The sequence below is a fragment of the Tursiops truncatus genome, chromosome 17 (genome assembly GCF_011762595.2).
Source record: "Tursiops truncatus isolate mTurTru1 chromosome 17, mTurTru1.mat.Y, whole genome shotgun sequence".
Lineage (NCBI taxonomy): Eukaryota > Metazoa > Chordata > Mammalia > Artiodactyla > Delphinidae > Tursiops > Tursiops truncatus.
Window position 1 is genome coordinate 50,274,878 of NC_047050.1, and position 17,577 is coordinate 50,292,454.

Here is a 17,577-nt window from a genome sequence, read left to right on the forward strand (position 1 = left end):
CGTTTAATTATTTGAGGAACCATCAGAGTATACTATAAGTTTGTACGATGTTACCACTGGAAGAAACTGAGTAAAGGGTACACGGGATCTTCATGTATTATTTCTTACAACTGCATGTGAATCCACAATCAGAATAAAAGTCTAATTAAAAAAAACAGTGACTCCTAGACTTTGGGCTTAAAAAACTGGATACCTACTGGTGACAGTAAAAGGTGGGTGGGGCAATGGCAAAGGAATATGTATGAGTGCTAAAATCAGAAATTCTGTTTCAGACAGAATAACATTCCTATTAGCTACCCAAGTGATGCTGTCTAGTATGCAAATGGAGATACTGGGCTTCCCTGGTGGCACAGTGGTTGAGAGTCCGCCTGCTGATGCAGGGGACACGGGTTCGTGCCCCGGTCCGGGAAGATCCCACATGCCACGGAGCAGCTAGGCCCGTGAGCCATGGCCGCTGAGCCTGCGCGTCCGGAGCCTGTGCTCCGCAACGGGAGAGGCCACAACAGTGAGAGGCCCGCGTACCACAAAAAAAAAAAAAAAAAAAAAAAATGGAGATACTATTCTGGATCAGTTGATATAGTTGTTAATCACTTACCATCCGTGTAACCTTGTACTAGCTGTTTTCAAGGATTTGGGAGTATGATATGATCTCTGCCATAGTGTCATTACAGTATTGTTGGGAAAGCAAGGCTGAATTTCCATGAAGCAAAGAATAAGTGGTGGTATAGGCTGCTGTATTGTAGGGGATAGTCTTTGTAGCCTCTAAGAGGTGATAGCTGTAATATGAAGTTTCCTGTAAGCCCAGAGACCAAAGCTGTAATAGAATATAGACAGGAAAAGAGGAAGTTAAAGAGAGAAAAAGCAGGAACTGAGGCTTCCAGCAGAAGTGAGCCGCAGCAGAGGAAGGAAGGAAGCAGGTAGAAGTACGGAAACTTGCCAAAAAGGAACAGAGAGCATCTTTGAGAAGCAGTGAGAAATAAGATGCAATTCAATTTGATTAACATTTTGAACTTTTAATATGCCAGGTACTAAGCTAGGTGTTAATGGGACTATATAATCCGTAAGAGCTAGTCTCTGGCCCAGGAGCTTTCAATCTAATAGGTAGCAATTATTTGTTCATTCATCCAATATAAATTGAACACCTGCAATATGCTAAGCACTGGTCTAGGTCCTGGGAATATAGCAGTAAAGAAAACAAATTGCCTTCTCTAAAGAAGCTTATATTCAAGTTGGGGGAGACAGATAAAAACATATTAACAAATACATAATTTGTCCAGTGGTGATAAGTGCTATGAAGAACAATAGGCAGGGTGAGAATGATGGGAAAAAGTTGCTAATTTATATAAAGTGGTCAGAGAAGGCGTCTCTAATAAAGTAGAATTTGAAAAGAGATATGAAGGAAGTGAGGGTGCCTGTGGCTGCCTAGAGGAGAAAAAGCCAGGTGAAGGAACATTAAGTATCAATGTATGGAACTGATTGAGCAAGGGGAAGTGTGGAAGAAGATGAGTTCAGAGAGGGAGTGGTGGGACAGATGACATAATGCTTTGTTGGCCACAGTAAAGACTTTGGGTTGCATTCTGAAGGAGGTGGGAAGGTACTGGAGGGTTTTGAGCAGAGAAGGCATATAATCAGTGTTTATGCTTTTAAAAAAGGCCACTTTGAGGGTTTGGAAGGGGGTGGGGGAAGAAGCTCATTCACAGAGAGACCAGTTAAGGGACTATTGAAATAACTCAAGCAAGAGATGATGGTGGCTTAGATCAGCATTGGTGGCTTAGGTAGCATTGAAAGAGTTATGGACAGTAGTGAAATTCTGAATATATTCCAAATGCATAGCTAGCAAAATTTGTGCATTAGATGCATTAGATGAGAAGGAGAAGGGGCCAAGATGACTCTAAGGTCTAGAAGAAATGAGAGGCCCTTTGCTAAGATGAGGAAGGGTGTGATAGATGCATGTTTAGAGGAGAGAAATCAAGAGTTAAGTTTTGGACATATTATGTTTGGGATGCCTATTAGACACCTAAGTTGAAATACTGATTAAGCAGTGGTACATATGAATCTGGAATTCGGGAGAAAGGTAAGAGCTGGAGACAGAAGACTAGATCTTGTCAACCTCCTGATGAAATTTAGAACCATGGCACTGGATGAGATCAGACTGTGAGTATGTTAGGAAAAGAGATGAGGAGGGCTAAGTCTTAGGCACTTCAACTTGTAGAGGTTGGGATAATTCAGATCAAGTAAAGACACCAGAGAAAGACTGGCCAGGAAGTGGAGGAGGAATGTGGAGGAACAAGAGAAAGTGGTGTTCCAGGCACCAAAGAAGGAGATTGGTCCAAGCACCAAGGAGCAATTAACTGTGTCAAATGGTATGGTTTGTTCAAGATGACAACTGAATACAGTAAGTCCCCTCCATAGGGACGAGTTCCATTCCGAAAGCACGTTCATAAGTCCAGTTTGTTTGTAAGTCCAACAAAGTTAGCCTAGGTACCCACCTAACACAATCAGCTATATAGCACTGTACTCTAATAGCTTTCACACAAATAATACATAAAAAGCAAACAGACGCAAAAAATAAAGAAAACATTTTTAATCTTATAGTACGGTACCTTGAAAAGTACAGTAGTACAGTACAATAGGTGGCATACAGGGGCTGGCATCGAGTGAACAGGCAAGAAGAGTTACCGACTGGAGGAGGGAGAGGAGGTGGGAGATGGTAGAGCTGAAGGATCCTCAGCAATAGGAGACGGAGGGCAAGCTGCAATTTCACTCATGGCTGACGCTGATGGCACAGGTTCTGGTTCCTTTCTGGATTTAATTCTATCTACCCTCTTAAAAAAAGCGATCCAGTGACGTCTGAGTAATAGCTCTTTTTTTCTCATCTTAGATGACACGGTAGCACTGGATTGCACTCTGAACAGCTGCTGCAACCTTCCTTCATGTACCATTCTACACGGTCCTGTGCCTCAAAAACTAATAGTGCCTCCTCAAATAAAGAAAATCCTCTTGCCACTTCCTGCGTCATGAATTTCTTCAGTTCTTCAGTTACTTCTTCTTCCTCTTGTCTCTCTTTGTCCTTTCTCTGGGCCTCCAATTCCTGGTGCTTCTTAGCAGTACCAGCTACATCACCGCCGCTTTTACGCTTGCTTCCAGACATCCTGGGCTTGAAATAAAGATACTGTACTACTGTACTCTATATAGTACTGTACAGTAAAGTACACAAAAGCACAAGCACGTGTAGAGGATGCATGTGACAATGTACACCAGACATGTGAACTAACTTATGTGATTGGACATTTGAATGCACATTCACATCTTTGAAAGCTCGCAACTTGAAGGTTTATACGTAGGGCACTTACTGTGTTGCTCTTTGACTTTCTAAGATATGCAGGTTATTGATGACTTTGATAAAAGCAATTTCAGTGAGTGGTGGATGAAAGTCTGTTTGATGTGAGCTCAAAAGATGGGAGGAGAGAAAGTGAAACACCATATATAAACAGATCTTTTGAGGAATTTTACTAGAAAGGGAAGCAGTAAAATGGAACGATAGATGTTGGGTCTAGGGAGCGTGTTTTAAAAGATGTGTGTATGCTGATAGACATGCTACAGTACTTACATAAATAGCTATCATGGAAGGATAGAGTATTATGACAAGCTGTAGGGAATATGAGAAGAGCATGTGGTCCTAGGCAACTGGCTCCAAACGGAGATTGATTCTCCATGAGGGTAGAGAAAATGGAGAAAGCTTGGTGGATTGGATGTCTTTTGTATTGGAACTGCTGACTTTTAAAACAGATGTGGGAGAGAGCATTACAGGTGGTTCAGGAACGATTTGAACAGTAGAGAGACACAAAAACAGAAGAATATAAGAAATATCTGGGAAAGACAACTTGGGAAGTTGACTGAAGACTGAAGACTATAGAAGAGGATATGCCAGAAAACACAAGACAAGGGCCAAACAGTAGAAAGCTTATGTGAGGAATTTGAAATTCATCTGAAGTCATGAGGAGCCTTAAAATATTTTTGAGTGTGAGAGTGTTTCAGGAAGGTAGTTCTGACTGTCGTGTGGACAGTGAATTGGTTAGGTGAAATGCAGCCAGGCTGTGGAAGATCTTCAAAACCAGACTGGGAAACTTGGATTTGACCAGATAGGCAATGGGAGCCACTCATTAAGTTCTTAAATAGAAAAAGACATGAAGACAGTGGTGTTTTGTCCTTTACAATTAAACTGGAAGTGATTTACAAGAAGGATTAAAGTGGTGACAGATTGGAAACTCTGCTGATTTGCCTGGCTTTTCCCCTGGAATTTTCCTTGCTGGTTTGTGAAAATATCTTATTTCTTTTTATAAGAGAGATTTAGCCCCAAATATGGAAAATCTGACTTTCTTGCTTTAGTCTCTTCCTAGTGTTTTAGTTAAAAAGAGATATTACAGAAGAAAGACAGGCAAGGCCTCACCTGGTAGGATCTAGGTGGTATCAGGTGAAGACTTTCTCATACACTCATCAGATATTGATGCAACACTTTTCATTTGCTGATCACCATGTCAGGCTCTGGGGAAACAAAGAAAGGAAACCAATCCTAGCCTAAAAGGAATTGACAGTTTAGTGGAGGTGACAAGCATGTAAAATATAAAATAATCATAGCACCATGTGAGAGAGTCTATGCACAGAGTGTCCGGGGGAGGAAGTGATTTGCTGCCAGAGAAAGCTGGAGTTTCATGGGGAAGGTAACACTGGACTACCTCTACCTGAATAGATGTTTAACTGACTAAGAAAAGGGAAAAGGGGCTTCCCTGGTGGCGCAGTGGTTGAGAGTCCGCCTGCCGATGCAGGGGACACGGGTTCGTGCCCTGGTCTGGGAAGTTCCCACATGCCACGGAGCGGCTGGGCCCGTGAGCCATGGCCACTGAGCCTACGCGTCTGGAGCCTGTGCTCTGCAACGGGAGAGGCCACAACAGTGAGAGGCCCGCGTACCACAAAAAAAAAAAAGGGAAAAGAATGTTTTAGGCAGAGGGAAGAGCAGGCACACAGACTTGACCTTGAGTAAAAGCATAGTGTGATCAGAGACATTGAGAAGGTCTTTATGCCTAGAGGGTAGCATGTGTGATGGCAAGTGGCAGGACATGAGTCTGAGTTGAGGGGTCAGGGCTGAATTGTCAAGGGCTCTGTGAACTATGCTGAGGAGTTTAGATTCTATCCTGCAGGCCCTTTCTCCTGGTAACTCTTTTATCATCTGTCTTTGACACACCTTCCTCTGTCTTTCTAGTTCAGGCTCTGATCATCCCTCACACAGACGGACTATTGCAATAGTCATCCAAAGGGTCTCCCTGTCCCTAGCCCTGCACCCATCTAGCCTGTCCTCCGCCCTGCTGTCCTGGTGACCTAAATGTACATCTAACCTTGTTATGAACTGAATCGTGCCCCCCTCTCCTGAAATTCATATGTTGAAGCCCTAGCCTCCAGTACCTTAGAATGAAACTGTATTTGTCGATAGGGTCTTTAAAGAGGTAATTAAGTTAAAATGAGGTCATTGTGGTGAGCCCTAATCCAATAGACTGTGTCCTAATAAGAAGAAGAGATTAGGATAGAAACATGTACAGAGGAAAGACCTTGTGAAGACACAGGGAAAAGATAGCCATCTACAAGCCAAGGAGAGAAGCCTTAGAAGAAACAACCCTGCCAACATATTGATCTTGAACTTCTAGCCTCCAGAATTGAGACAAAAAATTTCTGTTGTTTAAGCCACCTAATCTGTGGTACTTTATTTTGGCAGCCCTAGCAAACTAATACACTCTGCACTTCTAATTTCATATAGTGTAACATAAAAACATCTTAGCACACTGTAGGATGTTCTTTAGAACTTTATCTCTCCAGAGCTGTACACCCCTTCCATGCTAACTTCTGCTCGAATAAGCCATCAAGTTTTTTTGCTTCTCTACATTAAGAAGTGAGAAATAGCCCCAAAAAGCAACCTAATTCTACACCTTAAGGAACTAGAAACTGAGCTCAAAATTAGCAGAAGAAAGGAAATAATAAAGATTAGAGCAGAAATAAATAGAGAATAGAAAAACAATAGAAAAGGTTAACCAAACTGAGAGTTGGTTCTCTGAAAAGATAAACAAAATTGACAAACACTTAGCTAGAATAACCAAGGGAAAAAGAGAAGTTCCATATCAACAAAATTATAATTGAAAAAAGAGACATTACAACTGATACCACAGAAATACAAAGGATCATAAGAGGCTACTATGAATGACTATATGCCAACAAATTGGACAACCTAGAACAGATGAAAAATTCTCATAAATATACAACTTACCAAGGGAGAAATAGAAAATCTGATAGACCAATTACTAGTAAAGATATTAAAACCATAATCAAAAAACTCACACAGGGGCTTCCCTGGTGGCGCAGGGGTTAAGAATCCACCTGCCAATGCAGGGGACACAGGTTTGAGTCCTGGTGCAGGAAGATCCCACATGCTGTGGAGCAACTAAGCCCATGTGCCACAACTACTGAGCCTGCGCTCTAGAGCCCGCAAGCTACAACTACTGAAGCCCACGTGCCTAGAACCCGTGCTCCACAACAAGAGAAGCCACCGCAATGGGAAGCCTGTACACCGCAACGAAGAGTAGCCCCCACTCGCCACAACTAGAGAAAGCCCGTGCACAGCAACAAAGACCCAACGCAGCCAAAAATAAATAAATTTATTTTAAAAAAAATCTGCAACAAAGAAAATCCCAGGACCAGATGGCTCCACTGGTGAATTTTAACAAAAATTTAATAGGAAATTAACATCAAACCTTCTCAAACGCTAACAAAAAATGAAGGGGAGGGCACTCTCAAACTCATTTTATGAGATCAGCATTATCCTGATACCAAAACTGCAAGGGACACCACTAGAAAAGAAAACCACAGGCCAATATCCCTGATGAATGTAGATGCAAAAATTCTCAATAAAATACTAGCAAACCAAACTTAGCCACACATTAAAAGAGCCATTCACCATGATCAAGTGGGATTAATCCATGGGATGCAAGGATGGTTCAGCATATGCAACTCAGTTAATGTGTGACATTATGTTAATAGAATTAAAGGAAAGAATGATATGATCATCTAAATAGATGCAGGAAAAGCATTTGGCAAATTCAACATCCATTCATGATAAACACTTTTTAACAAGTTAGGCATAGAAAGAACATATCTTAACATAATAAAGGCCATGTATGATAAGCCCATAGCTCAATGGCAAAAGGTTGAAAGCTTTTCCTCTAAGATCAGGAATAAGACAAGGGTGCCCACTTTTACCACGCCTATTCAACATAGTAGTGGAAGTCCTAGCTAGAGCAATTGGGCAAGAAAAAGAAATAAAAGGTATAAGAATTGGAAAGGAAGAAGTAAAATTGTCTCTATACGCAGATGACAGTGATTTTATAGACAGAAAATCCTAAAGACTCAATCAAAAGACTGTTAGATTTTATCAATGAGTCCAGTAAAGTTGCAGGATACAAAATTAACACACAAAAATTAGTAGTGTTTCTATACACTAATAACGTAATTTCTGAAAAAGAAATAAAGAAATTGATCCCATTTACAATAGCATAAAAGATAATAAAATACTTAGGAATAAATTTAGTGAAGATGTGAAAGATCTCTACTCCGAAAACTACAAGACATTGACGAAAGAAATTGAAGAAGACACAAATAAATGTAAAAGCATACTGTGTTTATGGATTGAAAGAATTAATATTGTTAAGACAACAATACTACCAAAAGGCATCTATAGATTCAGTGCAATCCCTGTCAAGATTCCACTGCTATGTTTTACAGAAGTAGAAAAAAACACTTCTGAAATTTATACGGAGTCACAAGTTTATGATTTCTTCGCTTGCTCTCTAGCAGGTCCTTCAGACTAAAATGCCCTTTTGCCCTCTCCCACCCTGTTGACCACCTCTTCACTTTTTTTTAAAAATAAAATTTATTTTTATTTATTTATTTTTGGCTGCACTGGGTCTTCGTTGCTGTATGCAGGCTTTCTCTAGTTATGACGAGCGGGGGTTGCTCAGCAGTTGTGGCACAGGGGCTTAGCTGCTATGCAGCATATGGGATCTTCCCGGGCCAGGGCTCGAACCTGTGTCCCCTGCATTGGCAGGCAAATTTGTAACCACTGCGCCACCAGGGAAGTCCCAACCTCTTCACTTTTTAAGACTTGGATTAAGCATCATCTTCTTTATTCTGTGTCTCCCATTAGCAGAGCATATCTGAAGCAATCCCTCCAGCCTCTCACTACCAGTAACAAACTTTTATCACAGAGTCTATAACATTTTAGCCCACTTTTTTTTTTTTTTTTTTTTTCGGTACGCAGGCCTCTCACCGTTGTGGTCTCTCCCGTTGTGGAGCACAGGTTCCGGATGTGCAGGCCCAGCGGCCATGGCTCACAGGCCCAGCCGCCCTGCGGCATGTGGGATCTTCCTGGACCGGGGCACGAACCCGCGTCCCTGCATCGGCAGGCGGACTCTCAACCACTGTGCCACCAGGGAAGCCCTCTTTTATTATTTTTTAATGTTTGTTTCCCCCTATTAGGCTGTAAACATCTTGAGTGTAAGGACTATGAATATCTGTCTTTGTAGTCCTAGTTCCTGTCTCAGTACCTGACATATACCAAGTACTCAACAAATGCTATGGAAATGAATAAATGTGCATAGAGCCTGGATATCCAGACCTACATGTTCTTGAAAGAAATTCTTTCATATTTTGTTTTTGTTTTTTGGCCGCACCATGCAGTATGTGGGATATTAGTTCCCCGACCAGGGATCGAACCCATGACCCCTGCAGTGGAAGCATGGAGTCTTAACTATTGGACTGCTAGGGAAGTCCCTCATCCATATCTTGGAATAGCCTAATGAATACCTGTCACTACTGTAGTGGACACTTTCAGAATGCTCCTGCCTTCTGATTCAATAGCTCTCTTAGATATTTCTAAATAACACTAAATAATATTATATTTAATCCAATTACCCTTTTTACGTACTGCATGCAGATGCCTATTGCAGCATGCCTTCTTTAACTATATTTCCCACTCATTTATTCAACACACATTTATTCAGTCCCTATTCTAGCCAGACACAGTGCTAGATTCTGAGAGTGAGAAAATAACTAAAATGCTGTTCCTACATGAAGGAACTCATGATTAGGCAGAAGGGACAGATACCTAAACTAACAATTTATATTTCAGTGTGGTAAGTGCAATGATAGAGGTGTGCATGGGATATTAATGTAGTGCTTTAATTAGATTGAAAGCATGGACACATCGTACAGCTAGGTGTTTTCAGTCTTTCTTTCCAAAATAATTATTGCTTCTGGGAGTGTGTATCTTCAGAAGCTGACTTTTTCCTGACCTTATTCCCTTGCTCTGGGGGACCTTATTGGAACTCTTTATGTACTGATTCCACCTAATTCCTGTGTGAGAATTTCCAGAAGCCTCAGTCCTGCTGTCATCCTCATTAAAGAATCACACAGAGAGAAGGTGCCTTTGGAGGACTTAAATCTCCTTCTTTCTTCACTTACCACCTCATATAAAGCTAGGATTGACAGCTAAATCTACTTCACTTGGAGACGTTGTAATATGGGAAGTGAAGGATATCGGGCAAAGGGAAACATCACTGCTCTTTCTCATCTGTCCCTGATGCTAGCACCTGGAATGCAGCTACCCCATTATTTGGGGGAAGGTAGCAATTCCCAGTAGTTGGAAGTATCTCAGAGGAATCTGAAAGAGTTGTGATGAATCTTAAGAGCTGACAAGCTAAATAAACCACTAGCCACTTCAGAACATAATTAAAATACCTATGTATCTATTCAAATACTTCTAATTCTGTGTGTCTTTTATAGCATATTCTGTGCCTGTGTTATCTGTCTTTAAAAATTCCTGCAGTCCAAATAAATGTTCACTGCCTGGTTACCAGACTAACATGGTTACTGACAGGAAAACGGTGACACTGAAATGCAGTACAGGCTTCTAATCATGACAATTATTATTTGAATACATTCTCTTGTGTGATAACAGCCAGCTTCAATTATCTGGCCAGACATCTTATTTAGCATTTATTTGAAAAATTTGACATGAACAATATGGGCTCTTTAAGAAAGTAATTTTTAAAAATATTTTCCCCAGTACTTTGTTATGTATCTCAAGCCAATGTTGGGATCTACCGGCTATGAGGGAATTAAGCTAGTAATGCATGCAAGTCAAGTTACTTCTGATATAGCCAAAAACTTAAAAGTAAATATTAAGATGATGTAGGGAGCCAGGAAGAATTTTCAGCCTAAAACCCAAACAGGTAAACAGGGTTTTCCAGGGACACCAGAGGCCCAAGACCGAAGAGTTAACCAGGAAGAACAGTAACCTTGTTCGTGCTTGTGGTATCCCCTTTGCCATGTTGTATTTTCTTATCTGTTTGCATGTCTGTTCCTTCTACTACACTGTAGGTTCTCAAGGTCAGGAATGAGGCATATTTATGTACCTCTATATCCATGTACCTTTTGGAGGAAATGAAGTCACGGGCAAGAAGGCCTGTAGGTCGTCCCAAAGGGGAATAACAACTGGGATTCATATGAAAGCACTTAAATATCTTAATATTATTCAACTAACCAGATGATTTAAGACTAGGATGTGGTTAGAGTGATCTTCCCTGACTTTCTTATTTAGAATAGCTTCCCCCAACATTACCTCACTTTGTTAATTTCCCTCCCATTGCTTATCACAACCTATAATGATCTTGTTTACATGTTGACTGGTTTACATCTTTCTCAGCTCATGGTAATTCCATGAAGGCAGGAACCTAATCTTTGGTCTTGTTCATTACTGCCCAATAACTATTTGTTACTTGACAACTATTTGCTGAATGAAGTTTTGAATGAATTAATATGTCTGATTTAGGGCAAAAGAATATGTTTGTATTCTGAAAATTTCTTACATGATAGGAAAAGCTTGCTTACATACCAGGATACAGTGGGCACAGGGGGAAGTACAACTATTGAAAAAGGAAAGAACATGAAAAGTGCCTTAAGTCCTGGTAATTGATCTCTGAAAGGGAGGTCTCCCCTTTTTTATTCTCCTAAGTGGCAATAGGAAATTAACTCAGTGCCATGGAGGAAGGGAAGTGGGTTAGTGGTATTCCTATCTTTGAAGACTCCTCTGAGTCCTGGAGATTGGGAATAAGGGAGTTGTCACAGGAGTTAAGAACCACTTATTTAACAAAGGTATTCTATACTTGCCATGTGACAAGAGCTGAGGGGGCCCACGAGATACAAAGATGCCCAGGAGGAAGACTGTGAAGCAGCAACAGGTAAAAAGCAGAGCTCCCAGTCTGTAGATGCTGGAAAAGATGTGTGTACTAGATTCACTGTTTTTATCTCTTCATTTCTTTTATATTTTTAAAATAATTTCTCTTATTTTTTTCTTTTTTGGCTACATGTGGCTTTCAGGATCTTAGTTCCTGGACCAGGGATTGAACCTGGGCCACTGCAGTGGAAGTGCCAAGTCCTAACCACTGGACCACCAGGGAATTCCCTAATGTCTCTTTTAAAATGAAAAACTTTCCCTTGGCACTTTCTATTTCTTTTAAGGCATTCATTAATCTAATTCTTTTTAATTAATAAATTAATTAGTCTAATTCTTCACTGAGGTCTGTCACCTCAATGCTGAGCTTTTCTAATTCTGATTCATGATGTTCTTTCACATCTTGAATCATTTTCTTAATGTGTTTTATGTTTGTTTTGAAATGGTAGGTTACAGTTTTGAGCTCTTTTGTGGGCACATCTTCCTGGCCTGCTTTCCTTGTCTGTAAGGATGTTAGTTTGCTCCTTATTTTTTCTTATAATAAATTCTGTATGGGATTTCCCCTGGATATTTTCCTCATGCTCATTTCTATGGGAAATTGGGGGGGGGGGGGTTGTGGGGTTTTTTTGTTTTTCGGTGTCTTTTTTTTTTTCCCCCTTGAACTTTTACAGTGAGGCTGGTGGAGAAAATGTTTTCTGACTCTAGCATGCTCCCTCTTCTGTTGCTTTTGTGTAGCAGTCAAAACCTTGGTGGCTTTCTCTCTGGAGTTCCCTGGCCCTGTTTCCTGCCCCCTGAAACTTCCTTTACTTTGTCCTGGTTGTTCAGGTGCTGCTGAGATTTATTCTACTCTCAGCGGCTTCTCCTTCTTCAGTGTTGGGCCGTGTCTCACATCGGAGCACCGATGAGTCACAGGGTGGCCCAGCTGCTCCGACCCCTGCAGTCTTGCGGACTCGAGCGCCGCCGGGGCGGGAGCCGACAAAGCGCTCGCTCCCTCGCCGGCTGCGCATTGCCCGCTGCTGAGCCGGGAGCCAAGCGCTCCTGGCGGCCAAGGGCACCTGCCCGCACCTGCTTAGCAGCCGTCGCCCGCTAGCTTCCTTCCTCCCGTACAGGCCCTGAGAATCTGACTGTTGGGGGTTTGGCCGCACCCACGTGTATTTTGGGGTCCCCTAGCTTTGTGGTATATGTTGCCCAGGCGTTTGGGCTTCGCCATGTATTTGCTCTGTTTATGTAGTGGTTGTGGTTTGCTTGTTTTTCCTTTCTGTTTTGTAGAAATTCAGAGATTTAAAACCTGGGCTTCTGCCATCTCTCCCAAGTACCCGTCAACTGCATTTAAAGCTGGGAGAAACCTGGGACTAAGCGGATAAGACTTCACACAGGCCCTTTGAATTAAAGGGTAATCTTAAATATTTATCAAATGTGATGTCCCCTCTTTACCCCTATCACCACTTCCCATACATGTAGCAGCTTCTTTCTTTCCTAGGCAGCTTTGCTGTGTTCAGCTTTGCCTTCACCCTCCATGTTTGGTCTACGTAATCTCCCTAACGTAGAAATACACACTCCTCTTTCCTACCCAATAAATCCTAAACTCCTGAGAAGGGCAAGCGAGACAGTCCATAACCGGGGCCTTTCTCTCTCTTTAGTCTGACCTCCTGTTGCACAACCTTCAAACCCTGCGTGTTAATGCTACTGGACTGCTTGTGATTACTCACGTCCACACTGTTTCAAGACTCAGTGCTTTTGTGCATCTTATTGCTTCTGCCTGGAATGCCTTTTCCACCTTTCGCCTTATTACTGATTCTTATTCAAGTTTCCAGCATTAACTGCACCCCTCTGGGATCTCAAAGCATCTTTTAGTTCTTGTCATTTACCAGGTAAGATCTATATAATCTAAGTGTTTCCTCCACTTCGCAGTAAACTAGGGACCATATCTTACTTACCTTTGTGACCTGCATCATGTATAGTGCCTTGGACATAGATAATATTAACATTTTCACTGTGTTTTGCTTCTATCTGTCCTTTCTGAGTCATTTTATCTGCCCTTAGTACTTCAGGTATGCTCTGTATCATTTACTGCCATGGTACATTAAAAGAAAAAAATATCAAATTTCTCTCGCTAGATCAGTACGTCTTCTGAGCTCCGGATCATTTATTCAACTGCTTGGGTAACATCTGCACTTGTGGGTTTTAAATAGTACATTTAAAACAGTGAATCTAGTACACACATCTTTTCCAGGAGTCCAAATCAAGATCCAGTTCCCCACTAGTGTTCCCTTTCTTGATTAATGGCACCTTGTTGATCATGCCAGAAAATAGGAATCATGATGACTCATTCTGTTTTCTAAACTCCCTAAGCAACACGTCTTATTGATTCCATCTTCCAAGCCCATCTCAGATCCATCCTTTTCTTAACCACTCTCACTGTACCACTTGAAGCCATTTAAAATAGATTACTAACTATACTCCTCTATCCACTCTTGACTTTCCCTAATCTGTTTTATATATAACAGACAAAATTACTCTTTGAAAATGAAAATCTAATCATATTGCTTACAACCAATCAGTGGCTTTTCATTGCTCTTAGCACGAAGTCTGAAAATCCTTACATTGGCCTCTAAGTTCCTGTTCTTCCTTTTGCTCACTGGCTTCCTTTAAACTCCTCAAATTCCGTCATCTCCTTCCTATTGCCCAGTTATTCTTTTTCCTCTGCCTGGATGCTCCTCTCCATCCTCCTTCCCCCTTACCAGGCCAAACACATACTTTGGCTTTAATATAGTAAACATTTCTCTGCTGTTCTTTATAGTTCAATTACTTATGTATGCATCCCTAAACAACATAGTTTACTTTTGCTTGTTTTTGAACTTCAAGTAAATAAAATCAAATTCTATGAATCATTTTATGACTTGTTTTATTTTTTGGTCACGCTGCGCAGCTTGTGGGATCTTAGTTCCCTGATCAGGGATTGAACCCCGGGCCCTCGGCAGTGAGAGAGGGGAGTCCTAACAACTGGACCGCCAGGGAATTCCCAGGACTTGTATTTTATATTCAACATTATGTTTGAAGGATTCATCTATAATGCTGAGTGTATAGTTTGTTTATTTTCATTGTTCTATATTTTCCATATATTCTATTCTACAATATAATGTTCTAGAGTCAATGAACTTTAGGTTGTTTTCAGATTGAGGCTGTAATGAATGATGAGGCTATGAACCTCATTGAACATATATCCTGGTCTACCTGTGCACCCATTTCATGGGGGTATATACCTATGACCTTTGGCAATTAATGACAAATTGTTTTGTAAAATGAGCATCAAGATTACACCTACACCAGGAGTATATGAGAGTTGTTGCTACACATTCTTGCTGACACTTTTTAACTCATGCCAATCTGATGGAAGTACATTTTGCATATAATCTTTATAATAAATCTATGCTTTATAAAATAATAATATGGTAGTATGTGGTCATTTGTTTCCAGATAGGGCCTTAGCAATACCTCCAACCCCACATACCCTTCTGCAACATGATTTTGGAGCTCTTCCAGTAAAAGGTGGAGTCTTTTTCTCTTCCCCCCAAATCTGGGCTGACGCCATGACTTGCTTTGGCTTCTAGCTCTAGGTCTTAAGAACCCTGACATTTCCACTTTTATTCTCATGGGATACAGCTGTGATATAAACAAGCTCAGATTAGACTACTGAATAACGAGAGACTATGTAGAAAGAGGTCAAGCCAGCTCCCACCTATTCCAACTACCCCCAGCTAAGGTCCCAGACACATGAGTGAAGCCATTTTAGACATTCCAGCCTCAGTCAAGCTTTCAGCTGAATGCAGCTGCATGCGTGAACCCAGTCAATACTATGTATTGAAAAATGATTGTTAATAAATAGTTGTTCTATTAAGCCACTAAGTTGTGGAGATTTTGTTATACAGCAATAGGTAACTGAATCACAATATATATCAAAAGCCTTAAAAATGCTTATACCCTCCATATCAATTTCTTTAACAATCTATCTTAAAGAAATATTTTAAAATGAAGTTTTAAAATGTGTACAAAAATGTTCATCATAGTGTTCTTTACATTTTTTAAAGTGGAAACAACTTCTATGTTTAAAATTTTAAATACAGAGTAGTAAAATAAATTATGATGCTTTCATAAGACAGAACATTCTACAGACAAAACTACATTGAAAGGGTTTTTAAGGACATTGGAAAATGCTGAAGAAAAATCGGGTGGTAATGGCAGGAACAATATATATTAATACATATATATATATATTCTTGTTAAAAAAAACTGTACATAGAAAAACACTGGAATAAATAAATCAATATATTAACAATGGTTTGGTTGTCTTGATTTAAGTTTTCCCATTCTTTGAAAGTTTTCTACAGAAAGGATATATTACTAGGATATATTCACTAGGGACTTAAAATTTTTCATTTTGCCATGGACTAGTAGAAACTTCATATGGAAGATGCTGCCTCAAAAAAAGAAAAAATCACACTAAAACTTAGAATTACACAAGGACACCAAATGTCTTATGTATGTTGGTAGAAAACCACCTAGATTTCCTAATAAAATTATCTTTAAAGCTGAGAGTAATGGAACTTTTAGAGTCATAAGTCAAGTTAGGCCTCCTTTGAGGGCGAAGTTTCTCCAAGTGGAGGTGTTTATTTAATATTCAGTCTCAGGGACCCTATCCCAGACGTATTATTATTGAATCTCTGGGAATGTAGTCTAGGAATCTACATTTTAAACTACATCCTAAGGGAGAGATTTATACACCTAAAATTGAAGGAAACATGATCTTTTAAGTGTTCTCTATCTTGATCTGGCTGGTGGATCATGGCTGTAACATGTAACAATTCATCAAGGTATACACTTAACTTTTCTACTTCATATTAAGTTATATCTTAGTAAAAAGTAAAAAGGAACAAAAAATACTAGGAATTCCATATTGCTTTAGCATAATAAGTAAATCTAATATTTAGTAAATTTTAGTTAGCACCAGTAGTCATAATTTATATATTTCCATTGTTCTCAGGCAGATTATTTTGCATTTTTGTTAGAAAACTAAGCACTGGTCATTTTAGAAACAATCTTTTACATATTTCTGGTTAAAATAGTTTTATTTTTCAATGGAAAAATAATTCTAGTTTATAGCCAAATCTATTTGTTTGAAAAACAAGCCATCATTTTGTTTTCTTTGAGATAGATAAGTCATTATTTTAGATTTTAAAAATTTTGTATTTCTTTAGAAAGTTGATGTTTCAAGTAAATGGTACCTTTAAACCCCTGTAGTTTTTGTTTTTTGAATATGAAAGAGTGAAAACATCTGTATGAAAGAGGGAGGAAGAAAAGAAGGAATAGAGGGAGGGAGGAAAAGAAAGAAAAGGGAAGGGAAGGGAAGGGAGAGAGAGAGAAGGAAAATGGAAGAAACCAGTGCTTTTAAAACAAAATATTCCTGCCGATCTTCTCAACGTAAGTCACCTCAAAGAGCTTAAGACATTTCACACGTTTTCATTGTTAGTTACACCTCTATTTATTGATTCCCAACTAGACCAGCCTTCTTAACTGCATAATAGGTTATTGTAACACTTTATAGTTGAACATATTTTATAGTTGTTTCTACTGATGTGTATTTGCAAGCTTTATTATCATTATTTAGAATATATGACTATTTCTGTGTTGGAAAGAGAGGAGCAGGGACTCACTGTAAGAGGCAGAGTATATTTAAGAATTTGTGGCCTCTCATTTTGATGCCTGATTTATCACACACCTTCACAATTTTACTAGTGTCAGAAGGAGGCCTGTTTTCTCTTGGAATGCTACATTCTTTGCGGATGAAGTGTTCAGAGTCTTTAACACTGTACTGGAGTGTCTCTTGAGTATTTAGCATCTGGATAGGGCCGTCATCACAGTAATGAGAGACAGAGCAGGCCAGAACTGACTCTGTCCAGAGGAAAAGCAGGATCAACACCAAATCTACCATGGCTTTTCCCAGCGTTGCAAAAATACTGGGTCAGGAAGACATCCATATGGAATACCTCTGCAGTCTCGCATTTAAATTGTGTTATTGTCACCCAGCCTACAAACAGGAAATTACTCTAATAGTTAATAATATAACTATAAAAATTTAAAGGATTATAGACCATAATTTTCATAACAACAGTTACAGGCTGTTATTGTAGACTCTGTTATTTTCATTCGCATATAACAGTATCTTTCTTTTTGTCAATGACAGTGCT

At 39.9% G+C, this 17,577-nt stretch overlaps 1 long non-coding RNA gene across 3 annotated transcripts in view; it reads right to left on the reverse strand.

The window, feature by feature from the left end:
* Nucleotides 1–2,604: 2,604 nt before the first annotated feature.
* LOC117308697 (uncharacterized) overlaps nt 2,605–17,577 on the reverse strand; it is a 212,572-nt gene continuing 197,599 nt past the window's right edge. For 2 of the 3 annotated variants that reach the window (XR_004522841.2, XR_012327318.1), the window contains exons 6-7: nt 4,451–4,545; nt 2,605–3,157 (exon numbers count right to left, since the gene is read on the reverse strand). This is a non-coding gene — a long non-coding RNA (uncharacterized lncRNA). The remainder of the gene's footprint in view (nt 3,158–4,450; nt 4,546–17,577) is intronic. The other variant, XR_012327317.1, reaches the window with a different exon arrangement.